The sequence below is a fragment of the Cavia porcellus genome, unplaced genomic scaffold (assembly GCF_034190915.1).
Source record: "Cavia porcellus strain 051 isolate PalLab524CR breed Dunkin Hartley unplaced genomic scaffold, mCavPor4.1 scaffold_24, whole genome shotgun sequence".
NCBI classification, from domain to species: Eukaryota; Metazoa; Chordata; class Mammalia; order Rodentia; family Caviidae; genus Cavia; species Cavia porcellus.
The window spans coordinates 30264722-30281524 of NW_026947507.1; the positions used below are offsets into that span (position 1 = coordinate 30264722).

The 16803-nt window shown below is 40.0% G+C and overlaps 1 long non-coding RNA gene across 1 annotated transcript; it reads left to right on the forward strand.

The window, feature by feature from the left end:
• The first annotated feature begins 9882 nt into the window (after positions 1-9882).
• Positions 9883-15755, forward strand: LOC134472603 (uncharacterized). Its single transcript, XR_010042488.1, has 3 exons — positions 9883-10094; positions 13143-13324; positions 15588-15755. It is a non-coding gene; the product is annotated as an uncharacterized LOC134472603 (long non-coding RNA).
• The last annotated feature ends 1048 nt before the right edge of the window (positions 15756-16803 follow it).

Below are 16803 nucleotides of genomic sequence, written 5' to 3' on the forward strand. Positions count from 1 at the left end.
TTGTAGAGGTTTCTCACATTCAGCTGGCTCCAAGGCAGAGTGGTACATGGCAGAGGGGCAACAGTTCATGGTGGAGGAAGATAGCAAAATCGACAAGCAAGTGAGACAAGACTCTTCCTGTCCCTTATAGTGCATATAGGCTACCTGGCCTAGGGCAGGTGTAGAATTTACACCTTTAATCTCAGCCAAACCAATCAGTGGACTGGTTTAGTAATCACATACACTTGTCTTAGCACACACACATGACTGCATGAGGCTTTGAGGGAACATCTAGACACAAGCCATGACAATGAAGGTCTTTAGAAAATTTTTCATGTACCTATTTGTTCTATATTTATTGGAAATCTAGGAATAAGTGCTAGGAAGATGATGATGGTTATGAGCATTTGAAGCAGAGATAGAAACAAGGAAAAGAGATGAAAATGCTAACAGAGTATAAGGAAAGGTGATGAGATCCAGTCCAGGAGCCTGAATCATATGCATTTGAAATGGTTATTGATAGAAATTTAGAATTTCTACAGGTAGAAAAGAAGATAACTAGAAGCAGTTGGATGGAATATTCCAAACAACAGTTGAAAGACGTGAAGGTACATCTTGTCTTTAGGAGACAGCACTGTGTGGATTGCAAGTTCTACTAACTGCTAAAATGGGGGAGAGACCATGGGGGAACCTAAGCTGGCCTGGGGTCAGTTCATGACACACCTAAAGTGGAGAAGGAGGTCATAGCAAGGAGTAAGAACAAGCAGGCACATTTGGGGATTCCTGCAGAGACTGAACTCACTATGTAGCCAAGATTGGTGTCAAATTTGTGGCAATTCTCCTGCTCCGACCTCTCAAGTGCTGGAATAACAGGCTTGTACCACAATGCGCAGGCTGGCTAGAGAGTTTTAAGTAATTAAAGCAGCTGTTGTTCAGCTGTGAGGTTCAAACCTCTAAAGCCCTTCCAGGCAAGGGTGTCTTAGATGTACTGGTTTTCTTCTCTTTTAAAATTGCTTTCTAGAGCACTATGCCTAGTATGTATCCACATAGCACCTGGCTGTCGGGACTCACAGGCCCATTCACCCGCCGGCCCCATGCATGGAGAGTGTTCCATTGGTCTAACTGGTTACAGGACTAAACTGCAAATTCAGGAGCAAAAAGTTAATCTTCTTAGAAGATTCTAGCAGCAGAGGCTTTGGCAGGTTTTAAAAACAAAATTTACGGCTTTAATAAAACTGATAAAGTCTTTCTAAACTTTTATGTGGTGAAATGGGATTTGATATTCAGCGGAGATAAAGTAGACTTTCCCCAGGGCTCCTGCTGGAGACGAGTGTCATCATCCGAAATGAGTCCAAGGAATCATCTTTGCATTAGAATCTTGGCAAGTCTGAGGAGATGAGAGGCGTTTAAGGGTTCAAGCCGAAGGCAGCAAATGTGAAGTGAGTTTAAGTGAAACTGTCCTTGGTATTTTTTAGGTGCCACTGTAAAGATGCAAAGCCAGGAGGAAAGCAAGAGGATCCAGAGGGCACAAAAAGGCCTTCACTGGCCAGGTCAACAACTTGCAGGCTACACCCAGCCCCACTGTTTCACCTCCGTTCTAATGGGGCCTCATGTTCGTCTAGGGAAAGCATAGTATAAAACAGTGTGCAGCATAAAACAATGTGCTCCTATCGTCCTTATTTATTCTTCCCAGATCCAGTGAGAAGAAATTTGCACGCAATGACAGATTACAGGCATCTTGCCACGAATGGAGGGGCTGGTTGTGATCCATCATCATGACATTCAGTTTTAGCAAACACGGCTGCTTGCAGGCTGACCCAGCACCTGAGTGAGATCGGAGAGTGAGTCTTCGGAGGCATACATCAGGAAGAGAAGGGACGGAGGAGCCCGCTGCCGCATGCATCAGTTCTGCCATCGGTTAGCAGAACTGTGAATCTCACCTCGAGCTCAATCAGAATTCTTTTACATTGCACTTTTTCTTTTAGAAGGAATATCCAAAGATCATATGTCTTTGTTGCTTGGGAGTGATATGGAGACTCTTAAATCAGATGAAATCTGAGTTAGCAGCTGTTTCACCAAGATCGCTGAATTCTCCTTGGAAGATAAATCAGACAGGGAACACACAGGTTTAATTCTGATTTGGTTAGCTATAAAACCAAGCAGAATTTCAGTTTTTCAGTGAGTGCGATGCTGAAGGTTTTTATAAAGGGCTGGTTTACCACTGAATCAAATTTGAAGAGTGACCATGAAAAAAAGGATGGATGGTCATACAACCTGTTTTACATTCAGATAAAGTGAATCCATTGCACAGCTTATTATTTACATGAGAAAGTGAAGAGATTTAAAGATTAAGCCATCTATAAAATTATTATTTAAAGAATTGAAAAGAATATATATATATATACATATGAATTAAAGCTGATGGTTAAAACTAGAAAAAAAGATGTCTCAAAGTTATGAGAGAGTGGAACGTGTTTGTTGAAATCATTTAAAATAAGATACTCAGTTGACACAGTGAGTGCCAAAGTAGGTCAGACTGTGGATATGTAACTCCAGGATCTCTAATATTCAATACCCCAACCTAGGTTCAGTCACCCAGGTCTTTAGCTTGAGCAGTTCGATGATCCCTGAACTCAACCTCTTGTGTTGTGACAGAGTCAAGGGAAAGACATCAAATATGAAGCAGTGCTGAGCTTCCACCCCCAGTCAGGGAGACACATTCTAGTTAGAGCACATTAATGTGCGTGAGGGGAGACGGTGCTCCATGGTGTGTGTGTGTGTGTGGGGGGCTCCCCGAGTTTCGTTTCGTGATACATCACGCTGACTGATTAGCTGCTCCTTCTCATGGCTCCAGGAAGTAATTAAATGAGCCTTATCATTTTGCTAAAGTATTAAAGAACGAGGCAAACATGGTGTAGAAGACAGACTTTATCTGTTTTCTGGTTTTAGACACACGCACATACACACACATAGAAAAAGCCATCCTGATAGAAAAGAAGCTTCACTGGAGCTGGCTTGAGTTAAACATGAAGCATGCTAGACGTTCCTGTGGCTCTGAGAGCAGGACACTTTCATGGACCTATAGGACAGAAGAGGACCGCAGTGTCACAGAGAGGCAGGAAGTGGCCCTGGTGAGTCTGCTTTACTCTTCTTCACTTTTTTCTGGTTCTCAGTTCAAATAATAGTTTCAAATACATTAATATAGATCCACATGTGAAACGCAATGGCTGAGTTGGAGATGGCCCCTATAGCCAGGATCCTGAGGCAGAATTGAAGGTCAGAGGAAGAAGAGCCATTATGATGGAAGAAGTTGCTGTGAATTCATAGAAGGAACTTAAAAACCACTTTCAAAGTTAAGAGGTGGCTACAGGAGGTAGAAGGGAGATGATTGATTGGTAGACTTGGGTCCCAAGCTGTCTACTAACGCATTTTTATTGTTCTGTGTCTCGGGGTCTGTTCAGCTGGAGAGGAGTGAGAGGGACATTGTGTCCACATCCACAGGGAAAACAGAGCTCCTTCCCCCTGTGGTGAGGAGGCACAGCGATGGGTCTTTGGAAAGGTATGGCTCATGATCTATGATGGTCTCGTTGGCAGACAGGCAGGGGCAGGGCTGCCTGTGGAAGCAGACCAACCAGAGACCTCCACAGGTGGCTGATCTTTCTTGGTCATTGGTTTCTGTCTCTTCCTTCTTTTATTTGGCTGAATTTTATTATTAGAGGCACAAAAATGAACAGATGAGAATTTTACATCTGAAACTGAGAACTGAAAATCATAGAGATCCCTCAGCAGTTTGAAAAAGTTCAACTTTCGTGAGATTTCTTGTGGGAAACATAAGCACCCAGCATTTGGCTACATTTTGGGGTGTGGGAACTGAAGATTGAACACAGCACCTCTGCACTGCTCATCCTGGTCCCAGGCCCCACTTTGAGACAAGGTCTTCTCTGTTGCCCAGGGTTGGCTTGAACTTACGATTCGTCTGCTTCAGCTTCCTAGGCTGCTGGGACTACTGACATGTCAGAATGGCCACATTTTTATTTAGTTTCAGTGACTTTTCCATCTAGAAGACAACCATAAGCAGCAGAAGATAAGCAGAAGATAACCATAAGTAGTTAGTGATATTCTGCATGATACAAGCTCAGGCACTGCAAACAATGTGCGGCTCTGTGCTGTTTTGGGGATGTTAATTTAGGCAACCATTAGTGCATCCAGTGACACAGACATTATTATCTCTTCATATTTGGGGAGGAAGTGGAGGCACAGAAAGATAGAGGACAAGCCCTGGGATGCACAGGTCGGAAGTGGAACGTGAACCTCAGTATGCAGACTTCTTGGCTTCTCACCTTGGCTGTTTTCTGAAAAGGCTGCACTCCTCAGTGTTCATGTCCAAAAGCAGTCTGTGAGTCGCACTGAGGAGCAGCTGATCCTGCATGGAGAAGGTGGCTTGGCCGATTTCTGGCTGTTGGATGTGTACCATAAAGAAGCTGAATGAAGGAGAATTGTGAATATTTAATCCACTACGGGATTAGAGATTTTGACAAAGGCAGATTACGATAGTGATACTTTAAATGAGAGGATTATTTGGCCATCCTGCGATGTTTTAGTGGGGAGAACAAGATGGTAAAAGTTAGGGAGTTAGAACCAAGGGAGAGACTAGTTATAACTAATACTGCAAACACTCTAGTGTAAATGATTTAGGTTTGTTGCTGTGATTTCATGGAGAAGATAAGAGGTGTAGAAAATACAAATAAAGAGCAAGATAGAAGATAGATGATAGGAAACAGGGAGACAGATCTTTTCCAAAGGGGAAGGAGACCAAGAGATGGAGGGTGGAAAGGGAGGAAATGGCAAAAGAATTATAGTGAGTTGTGGGCTGGGTGTGGTGGCTCACGCCTGTAATTCCAGCACTAGGAGGCTGAGGCAACAGGATCACTGCAAGTTTGAGACCAGCCTGGCTACAAAGTGAGCTCAAGGCCAGCCTGAACTGCACAGTGAGACCCTGTCTCAAAAGATACAAAAAAAAAAAAAAAAAAAAAGAAAGCTATGTACATGCACCAACTCCCTATGAAGAATGTAATTAGTACTGCACACATGTATCAATAAAAATAAAATTAAATTTAAATTTAAAATAAGAAAAAAAGAGGTACTTTCATAACTTCCTCTTTTCTCTGCTTTTCTTCCTTGTAACAAGCACCTCTATGTTTTCTGTGTGCTTTCCGCATGAAAGCTTTGAGAACAGCAAAAAAGCCATGTATTTGCCTTTGATATCTGAGTGCTAATCAGGTTATTTTCTGCTGCTTAGGACTTGAAAGGCAGCCATTTGGGACAAATGAGAACATGATCCTCTGCCTATGCTCTGTTTTCCTGGAGATCTTGTATAGTAACTTCAGTAGATTCTGTGATGTTTGACATACGCTGGATATTTAAATAGAGACAAAGCCTTTTGAAGGCTATGATGTTGATCAGTCTCCAGCAAATGACAGAGCATGACATAAGCATCCAAGGAATTACACAAAATGGGAAGATGTATCTTAAAGCTCTTTACATTTCTGCCCTTTTAATAAGACGATTAACCTCTGGTGGAAAGTTTTAATTCTTTTATATCATTCAACGCTGTATGTTTAGATTTATATTGCTTGACTTCTTGTTAGTAATTCTAAGGCCAAAAGTATGTGTGATTCTTTCTTTATTCTTTTTTTCTCAGACCTCTGGCTACCTCTTTTAAAAATGGCTCATCCTGAAATTATAGTGCCACCAGATGTTGTATGATTCACTTATGTGAGGTCCCCAGAACAGTCAAATTCATAGACAGGAAATAGAATGGTGGTTATCAGGGTGGGAGTCTTGGAGGAACTGGAGTTATTGTTTCAGACTGATATGTTGCAAAAGTTCTAGAAATAGATGATTAAGATCATTGCATAGCAATGAGAATCAATTTCAGGCTGCTGAAATGTATACTTAAAGGTAGCTAAAACACAGGGCATGAGTAGTATTTCACAGACCATATTCTTCAGAAAATCATATCCTTAAGGTGTTAAAGATGTTATGGAGTGGTGTACAACAATAATGCCCATACTCAGGAGACTGAGACAGGTGGATTATGGTGAATTCAAGCCAATCCAGGGTTACATAGTGAGTTCAAGGCCACCCTGAATTACAATGTGAGACTCTGTCTCAAGAAACAAATAAATGTGATGGAAAAATAAATAAATATGGAAAGAATTATAGAGGTCTAGAAATTTGAAGGTTAATATTACTAAAAATGTTAGTTTATCAATGTGCTTCTGAGATTTTAATGTTCCTGTTTTTTTTTGTGGTATCAGGGATTGAACTCACAACCTTGTGCTTGTCAGGCAGGCATTTATGCTGCTGAGCTAAATCCCTAGCTCCAGATTTTAATGTTTTAATGTGCATACAAAATTTTCAAGAAGGGGCATAGTATGCACACTGCCCCCAGGTTTCAGAGTCATTGACATAACTATTTGATAATCCATAAACCACTGGGACTAGAGTTTTTGGAAAACCAGTTGGGGACTAGTGGTCCATAGACTGAAGTCCAAATATATACTTAGAATGACTTTTGACATCTTCTATAGTGACCACAACTAGACTTTCACCCTTTTATCACATCTTCCTCCACTTGAAGCCTCTTATGGTTTGTATATAATGTCCTCCCAGAGCTCCATGAGTTCATGGGGGTGGGTCTTTCCAAGGTGGCTGATCCAAGGGCTGCGATTGCCTATGTGAATGCCCTACCCACCCAGGTTTGGGTAGCCAGCACACAATATAAAGGAGGCAAGGAGTTCTGCTTTGCTCTTGTTGCCTTTGGTATGTGCCACTGTCATGAATGGCTGCCCCTGTACCATGCTGATTATGAACCGAAACCTCCACAAACTGTCAGCTAAATAAACTTTTTCTTCCTTCATTTTTGGTGTTAGATATTTTGTCCCAGCAACAAGAGAAAAATAATTAAGACCCAGCCTAATAGTTGTACTACATTTCTCCATATTTTCTGAGGGCAATTTGCATTCTTGGTCTCCATGTACTTGCTTAGGCACAGTCTGAAATGATTCTCTTGCCATTTTTTGCCTTTCTGAAATACTTTACCTATCTTACTTCAAAGCGTTAGCAGGACTTTTAAGTGTACAGCAATTCTTATTTGTCTGTGATCATTGTTGCAAAACTTTTTTTTTAGAATTAGTGAATAGATTAGTTAATTACATGAGCAGTTATGACATTCTACCTTGTGGTTTTGTTAATTGTTCATAGATCTCTTTTGTCTACCAAATACTAAGTCTCACGAGTGCAAGTTAAGGATCTATGTCCTTTTCATCTTTGTCTTTTCCAAGCCTGTTGCAATTCACACCACATACCCACTCAATATGTGTTTATTTATGAACTTTAATTTAATTACCAAGCAGCACCTATGATATATAGAGTGCAGAGCCGTATTTAATTATAGCATTAAAGATATTAGGCACAGATTCTGTTTGCTAAGAGATAGAAAACCAACATATGCAGATCTAAAGTAATTTTAGAAAAATTATAAAATGAAATAGCTGCTACAAATGGTGGAATAGAAATAGAGCACATGAATGCTGAATCAATGAATAATTAAAGATCGATTTCAGTTGGTTGGGCTCAGGGACATCATTTGGGCTGAATGTCAATGAGACTGGAATAGTCAGAGTGGTCTGACCCTACCTGAGTGTAGAGGATGTAGTATAGAGAGTTTAGAGAAGACAGCAGAATTTCTATTTTTTAAAAATCTTGTTTTATGTTATCATCTTTGGTTGCCATGCCTATCATCATTTTATTATCAAAGATCTGTCCATGACCTGTTATTAGGGCTTCTAGAATTCAGTAAGATGACAGCACTGAAGTACTGCATCCTGGCATCTCATTGGTTATTCCCTTCATTGATCCTGGGGATGGTGCAGAAATGAATCATAAGGGTACTTTTATGCTCTAATAAGTCTCAGTGCATTAGATATGTGATAGCTGTAATGTAAAGTATTGTTCTGTGAATCATTAGTCAGGCCTGAAGCTTTTGTTCTATGCAAGTATCATTATTTTTTTTTTTCAAACATGGACTCACGGTGTAGTTCAGGCTGGCCTTGAATTCATTATGTAACCCTGGCTGACCTTGAGCTTGCAGTAATCTTGCCTTGTCTTTTTGAGTTCTGGGATTACAGGAATGTGCATGGGTTTATCATGTTATTATTTTTGTTTTTGACACCACAGATTGAACCTAGGATTTTGAGGTACTTCCCTAGCCATTTTTTTGAGAAAGTGTCTTGCTAAGTTGCTAAGTTAATCCTCCTGGCTCAGCCTCCCAGAGTGTTTGAATTAAAGATGTGTGATACCACACCTGGTATATTAGTTGTTTACATAATTCTGATGTTTAATACTCTAAGAAAGTTTTCACAAGTTTGACATTATGGAAGCCTCCTGAAGGGAGTGCCACATTAGGAACTGCTGCCCCTCTCTTACTTGGCAATTAATGTGGACTTTGCAGGTGCTACAACTTTACTGTCATTGTAGGCAAACAGAAAGTGGCAGGAGTGTTGTTTCATTGTGCCACAGGCTAAGTTGTTGCCAGGGACAGACTGATTTTTGGCAACCTCACTAGTGAAATTTCAAAAGTAAAATTTGCCAAAAGACTTAAGGTGCCAAAATGGTCAAATTGAGTCACAGAAATAACAGGAACAGATAAAAGAAGTGCCTGGGAATGTGACTGCATGTAAAGCACTGACTGCCTCCTTCTACTGACTCCCCATAGCCCACTTCCCCATCCTGGCACGGGGCTCACTCACTAAATGGAAGTGTGCTTGCACTTGTGAAGATTCAGTCTAAGAGAGAAGGTCACCTTTCCTTGACAAATATAAACCACTGACATTTCCTTTCAGTGGAATACTTCTTTTGAATGAGTTATTACATTTAACCAAATACTACATGGGAAAATGCTTTGCAAGCAGTAGAATAATTTCCAGCATAATGAATAATGTTTTATGCATTATGATATACTCTCAGTGCTCCATTATATATGTGAATACTCTTATTTTCATTATTTGAGGCAATGTATTGCATTGGAACTTATATCTTATTTGCATTTGGTTTGTAAAGTAGGTTTCTATTATTGTTTGATACAAGCATGAGAGGTGGAAGAAACATTGAATAGTGGCGGTGGTGGTATACATAATATAAAGTACTTTATATATACTTTGACCTTGAGCATTATGTTGAACAGTTGAAACTGTTCTCATATTGTAATATTTAACAATTCACATAGGGCCTGTCAATATTGTGTGGTTAGTTTATATTTCCTAGCCACTGAAAAAATAAGCAGGAGCTTCCTGGCGAGGAGGAGTTGTCAACTGTCTTTTCCCTGCTCCAGCACACACCACACTCCCGTCTGTATCACCATGTGAAGACTGCAGGCATTCGCTTGAGGTTTAAGTGGGACTGGGAATTGTATTTCACCCTGTTTGAAGAATATCATATGCTTTCTTTTCTCCCCACCTCATGAGAATAACTTATGCAGAATATAAAAATGTATCCAGGGAACAAATAGATGGCTTCCGACGTGAACCAGCTTGGTAACTTGGTTACTTTTCTCTTATCGCCGAGACAAAATTCCTGATGCCCAAAATGAAGGAAGGAAAGGTTCATTTCGCTCAAAGTCTGTAATCAGCTGTCTCTAAGACAGGGTGGCAGAAGGCAACAGTTCATGGCTGCAGAAGACAGAAAAAGCACAAGAGCAAAAGGGAAGAGTGCATGAAAAAACCTTTGTACTTCCCTTATATTGTATGTAGGTCACACCCACCCTAGGGTGTGTATAGTACACATACACACAATCCCAGCATTGGGCCATGAATCTGTCGCAAACTCCAGAAGCCTGCTGCTATGACTGCATGAGGCTTTGGGGCGGACTTCCAGACACAAACTATAACTGTAATATTAGATTTTTCTCCAATCATTTAACTACATTCATTGTTGGCAATGGACCATTTGCCATGAAAACGAAACTTATTTAAGGCATTAATGGAAATATCTTCTCTCAGAAGAAGGGAACAGCTAGGTGTCAAATGCATTGTATAGGAAAATAAGCCATTAAGGTAAGTGGTGCACTTGTACAACTATCTAAAAGGATAATGATTACTTGTATTTATTCATTTGTTCAAGTTCTGCTTTTTGGAGAAACATGGAGAGAGTTTTTCATTCTTTGTATGAGAGCCCTCTGAATATTTGAAGATGTTTATTGTGTCTTCAGGTCAGAACACCCCTTACTCATATATCCTACATTTGCTCAATAAATATTTAATTAATACTTCCACTGTTTCATCTTAAAATGGAGAAAAATGAAAAGTATTTATTTTATTCATGTTAGGTTTTTTGGTGTAGTTGAGAGACAAAGAGAAAGAGAGAGAGAGATAAAGAGGCCTTTATTGTGGGCACTGGAGGATTGCAGAAGAATGCAAGATTCCCTCAGACCAGAAAAAAAGAGTGATTGGGCTTTTACTAGGTCTGGCTGGGGGTAGAGTTTGGGGGGCGGGCCAAGTGATACATTAACAGGTATCATTGGAGGAGCCTTGGCATGTGTGAAAGAAGAGATAGGAACTTTATTTTTGGGCTGAGGGGAAAGAAAGAGGAAGTTGTTGTTGCTTTTGGCCTCTTTGCCATGGAGACTTGGTGAATTTGGTATGGGCCAAAATTCATCAATTTATAATTGGAACGGCTGCATTTACAAGTGTGGATGATAATAAACTCATATTTTATTCATTCTCTGCCTGAAGAAATTGCCATCAACCTTACATCTCTTGCCTTCTTCTGAGGCTTAGGCTTTCATCTGTAAAATTAGAACAAGACACTTGCCTTACATAGTTACAAGGATTAAATTAGATAATGTGGCAAATGTCAAAAACTTAGCACACCTATACAACCTAGAAAGTTTTATTTATCTTCTTGTGTTGGTGTCGCTCCCGGCCGGCAGGAAAGACACACGACAGATTCTGACGGTGTGCAACCTTGTCTTTATTTGTCTCCGCGTGGGCCCCGCGAGGCCTCCGCTCTGCCACCAGCCCTTTCTCGCCGGTGGACTTTCTCTATCTCTCTCTGTGCTTCTCTCTCGTGGTGGGAGAGGCACTTACTTTTATAGGGTAACAGTGGCCAATCAGTTCAAAGCGCGTGATGCGGGCTGATTGGCTAACATCAGTTGTTGCTAGGCAGACTATCTTACAGAGTGGGTTGTTTAAGTCGCCAGGGCAATCAGGGGACAGGAAGCAGGGGCCAACTTGGCTCACTCGATGGGAGGGGTAACTTAGCTCAGGCTTTGCTCTTTTTTACAGGCCTCACGTCCGCCAAGTAAGGCGACCGGGCTCGGCCGCGGCTCCCAACATTCTTGGAAATAAAAAGAAAGTGTTTCAGGATTACCTACCATGCATTAACCACATAGAAGTTCAGATATTAGAATAAGATGTGTATTATTTCTATTTAAGGGTATTATTTTTAAAATTTCTCATAGAGATCTACTCAAAGGAGCTTGTTCTAAAATCCCAATTCTGTTGAGGTCCTAAGAAAGGGTTTCAGTTATTTCATAGATAGGAGGCAGGAAAGTCTATCTACAGGGTTGGTCATAGATTTCACTCTAGATGAATTAGGGCACTTTCATTCAATCCAATCCTAATCTCCTGACTCCAGGACTGCCAGTCCTCAGTCAGTTTATCCTGCAATGCCTGTCTTTGAGGGCAAGTATTTTGAGTTAGAAACCTACTCCCAAACCCATATAAAGCTGGTGTACCTTCGTTCTTTGTGTATGCATGTGTATATATATATATATATATATATATATATATATATATGTTTAGTTGCAGAATTGAAGAGACTAATAAAGAAGAGATTATTATTTGACATTACAAAGTAGTGTTTAATTCCTTTAAGAGGGTAGGAAAAAAAATCCACCTAGGAAAATATTGATGCTACACATTAGAGCATTTCAGAGCTGAGAGCTGAGGAGAGGACTATTGTGTGTACTTGTGTGTTCTTTATATTTAGGCTTTTTTTTTCACCAGTTTCTGCTTAATTCAATATCTCTAAAATTTAAGGTCTATGTCAATCTCATTTAACTCAGTAGCTACATTCATTGGAAACAATTTCTTATTAATTTTGAGGAGTTCTTTGGTTTGTCATACTATAGATCATATATTAAGGACAATTTTGTTTAAGCCTTAGACTTATCATATTATCATTTTTGTTGTTGTTAGTGATTAAAATAAATTTCTGTTAAAGTTTATGTTCTGAGAGGTCATTAAAATGATTGAATGTCTGTTAATTTAAGATATTTTACCCTAGGGGCTGGGGATTTAGCTCAGCAGCATAAGCGCCTGCTTTGCAAGCAGGCAGTTGTGAGTTCAATCCCTGGTACCGATAAAAAAAAAAAAAAAAAAAAAAAAAAAAAGGAAAAAGACAAAAAAAAAAAAAAAAGATATTTTACCCTAAAGTGTCAATATGAGTGCAAATTTTTGTAAGCTAAATTTAGTTCAATGTGTTAGTCGGTTTTGTGCGGCTATAACAAAATTCCAGAGACTGAATGATTTAAAAAGAAAAGAAATTTATTCCCACAATCTCAGAGGCTGGGAAATTCAAGATGAAGGGGCCGGCATTTAGGGAGAGCTTCTTAATGTGTCATCACCTGGTGGGAGGCATCACATTGGAGGGGGAAGAAGTGAGGAGAGAGAGAGAGAGAGAGAGAGAGAGAGAGAGAGAGAGAGAGAGACTGATCATTTTATAAGGGTCCACTTCATGAATGGCATGAATCCTTGCTCTCATGGCCTATATCTCTATATCTAAAAGTTCCATCTCCCAGCATCCCCATATTGGGGATCAAGTTTCCAATACAGGAACTTTGATGGACATATTCAGACTATAGCCCCTGGTTATAGCCTTTGTGTTTGTTGAGGCAAGAGTATTTAAATCCTCATACGATTTCTCTCTCTCTCTCTCTCTCTCACCTTTTGATTTTTTGAGACAAGGCTGGCCTCAAACTCACAGTGATCCTCCTGCTCCTACCTCCTGAGTGCTGGAATTACAAGCATGTGACATGTTTTTCTTCATTTGAGGAATTTCCAATGTTTGTTCTTTTTCCTACTCCGTCTCTTCTGCTTCAGGCACCTGTAAGAACGCTTATGAGAGAAACTGGAATTTTCTATTCCTTATCAGAATGAGAAGATCAAAACTTTCTGGGAAGAGAAAATCCTGGAATTATTCTCCTAGTCTTTTTCCTCAAGCTCCTCCAGAAATGAAGCGCTTACACCTTTCAGGATGTTTTAAAGTGTGATGTCCACCTGAGGTGAGGAATGTGTACTTTGTCTTCGTGCTGGCAAGCTGGTCACTGTTTCTCATGAATGCCCTAATGAAGGAAATAAGCACTTGATCAGTTCAAATCTTGTAAAGTGTGTAAGAACTAGTTTATCTCCTTGAGTAAAAATGCATACTTTCTTAGACTGTGTGCAGACAAATGTGAAATAGAGTTTTTTTTTTTTTTAAGTAGAAACAGTATAAACACCTCATGCACATCACTGATGTATTTCTGGACATTTCTATCAGTAGAAACACTAGAATTCATTGTTTTATTATCATGGTGCTTTCCCTCCTGTTAACTCAGTAGCATGCTGAGATCACCTATTTTGAAAATTGCCTGAAATTCCTTCAGTGTTATTTGCTATACCAGTGTTTAGGACAACTGGTCTATCAGTTACTAAGTGTTCCACTTACAAGTTTCCCTTGTCTTAGAATTTTGAGGTTATAATGCATTTTTTTTCTTTTATTCCAAAGCACCTTAAAAACAAAACAGTTCATCTCTGTAAGATTTTGCATTGTATTTTCTTATAGAGGCAAATTTATAAGTAGAGGAATTCATACTGCCTTGGAGAAAATGTGCTGCTGCTGTTTTTCCTGAAGAGTTTGGAAGTACTTATCTACTGATTTATTTAGGGATCTATTTTATTTTGTGTAGTGCAAAGGAGAATGAATAAAGGCACCAGAAAAGAAAGGAAGAGGAAATTATGGTTTTTCTCCTTTTAAACATTGAACATTAATGTCAGATTTTTATTGGTCTAAGATTCCAGGTGTTTCTGTGTCATTTACTCTTTTATAAAGTAGGTAAGACTCTCCTCATGCAAGTGAAGAAGTCAGAGTGGAAATGTTAACTAGCCCAGGGCCAGTGACACAGAGGTGGGAATTAGCGTGGGTCTTCATATTTCCTTGTATTGAACTTCACTGGGTGGGCAATGCTGACCTTTGTTCCTATTAAATCATTGACCCCATATTACCCCATAAAATTACTTAAGGACCTTTTTTATTTGACACTGAGGATATTATATGGCTCTCAATGGCAAACTGTACCATTTTTTCTTCCTCTAGCATTTGTGCCTCCTTGCAGTTTTCAATTTTTGTCAGTCAGTGAATTGTTCACTGAGTGGAAAATCCTAAGATTTAAAGTGAAATAAAAATGCAAAGAAGAACATTCTGAATTTGGGCATGGCAGTACATCCTTGTATTTCCAACTATTCAGAAGACTGAGGGAGGAGTATCACAAGTTTATGGACTTATCTAATGGCCTGGAACTCTGGGTTCAAATCCTGGTACCACAATTACAAAAAACCATGGTTCTTGCTTGGAAGATATTTGGGAATGGTGGGAGGATAGGCACTCTTGATTATTAATCAGCCAGTCACTATTTGATTAGTACCAGATAAGGGACCTAGGGACTCATGGTATTGATGAACCTTCACTTAGAGGGCTGAGGTAGGAAGTTAGGGCTGGGGCAAACCAGATAACCAACTGGATGGAATGTGTCAAAGACCATAAAAACCTGAGGTTAGCAGGTTAACCAAGATGTTTCCTGAAAGAGACAATACGAGCAAAACATAAGACCCAAATGACATCAGGCCATGGCTGAGCACTGTGGTCTAATCAGAAAAATGCTATTTTCAATCTTTAATTTGAATTTGGGGATGTTTGCAGGATCAATCACAAGGTGCTCTTTTCAGTCCTCCATTTACATATGGACACAGCCAATCAAAGACACTTTCTGATACATCTGGTGAGAAGCCAAGTGAACGTTTTCATCAGACAGTTTGTACCTGGTGTAACACCAAATGAGTGCATAGGACTGTTACGATTTATACTTCAATGTCCCCCCACAACCTCAAGTGCCTCTGGTGAAGGAGTTGGATCAGTAGGGCATGGCTTGGAAGGGTCTGTTCCTCTCTTGATCTCTCTCTCTGCTTCATGCCTGCCACGCCATGAGCTGTTTCTCCTATGCCATGCCACCCAGCCTTGGAGCTAAAATAAACCATCCCTCCTTTAAACTGTGGGTGTTGGGAGCATTGTGTCTCAGCAACAAGAAAGTCAGATGAGGACAAATGTCTCAATGCCCTGTCTTCATAAGAGGGATGCCAATTAGGAGATTCTAGATACAGATATTGGTCCTTTTCCCTTAATCTTCAGCTCACTTTGAACCTTTTTTTTTTTACCAGCCCTTTTGATCCTGCCCTGTAGCACATAGCTCTTTTCTGCCTTCAGTAAATGTTCACCTTCTCTCTTTTCAGTCTATCTTCTACAGTTCTTTTTTTGGGACATCAAGAACCTGCAATGAAATCCCATGAGCTCTCTCCTACTGGATCTGGTAACAGGGCTGTCTGTGGACTGGGGAACTATTGGGAAGGGGACCTGCACTGGGCTTAGAAACAGTTGCAGTGTAGAATAAAGCATTTTGAAACAGAGCTTAGACAATTTTGTTTCTCATTTTGTACTCAACTTTTGGTGAATAAAGAAATTATCCTGAGTTTCAGTTTTCTCATCCATAAATAGAAAATCTTGGATAGAGTTTTAGAGACAACCACAAATGGCATTATTTGAGCAGGTAGAATTCCTTGTGGCAGCCTTGGTGACAATCACTGTCAGTGATTCTTGGCCTCTGCTATTCATGATAATATTGAGGGGTTCACTTCTGTGTATTATGAAATACTGGTTCTATTTTTCTCCTAGCAGATGGTCTCTATTGTTTTCTTGACTTGTACATTTTTTTTATTTTTAGTTTTCTGTAGTACTGAGGATTTAACCCAGGGCCTTTGCAATGAGCTACATTCCCAGCTCTTTTTAAATTTTCTATTTTGAGACAGGATCTCATTACTTGTATGTTGCCCATCTGGGCTCGAACTTGCCCCCCTCCACACTGTGATGAAGCAGGATGCTGTCTTGGAGGGGCTCCTAAGAAAGAAATTGAGGGCTGTCCCCAGAGAAGAATCAGTAAGGAACTGAGGTTTTCAGTTCAGCAACCAGTCAGGAGAAACTGAATCCTGTCAATGACTACCTAGTACCAGGCAGTGCAGTCTGGCCCAGCCAAGACGCCAGACGAGAACACAGACCTGGGACAAACACTTGGATTACAGTCTTGTGATAGATCATGAAGCAGAGAACCCAGCTAACCCATGTTCACTTCCCTGCCCTGCAGAAAATGTAAGAAAAGTGTTTTAACACACTGTGTTTGGGGGTGATTTGATGCTCAAAACTCGATAGTGAATATACTCTTTTAATGAAAAATATTGTTCAATATCCCAAAATATTGCTTATTAGGAAACAGAGACCATGAAAATACTCAAAATGGAAGCATCTACTATACTTTCTATTTAGAAATAAGCCCAGTCAAACCTTGATAAACCTGTTGGCCCTTGTTACACCTATCAGGTCCCCATCTGTGTGCACCTGGACTAGTTTTATTTCTTCATGTTTTGGATGTTCTCTGATTACTGTCAGGAATTTCTT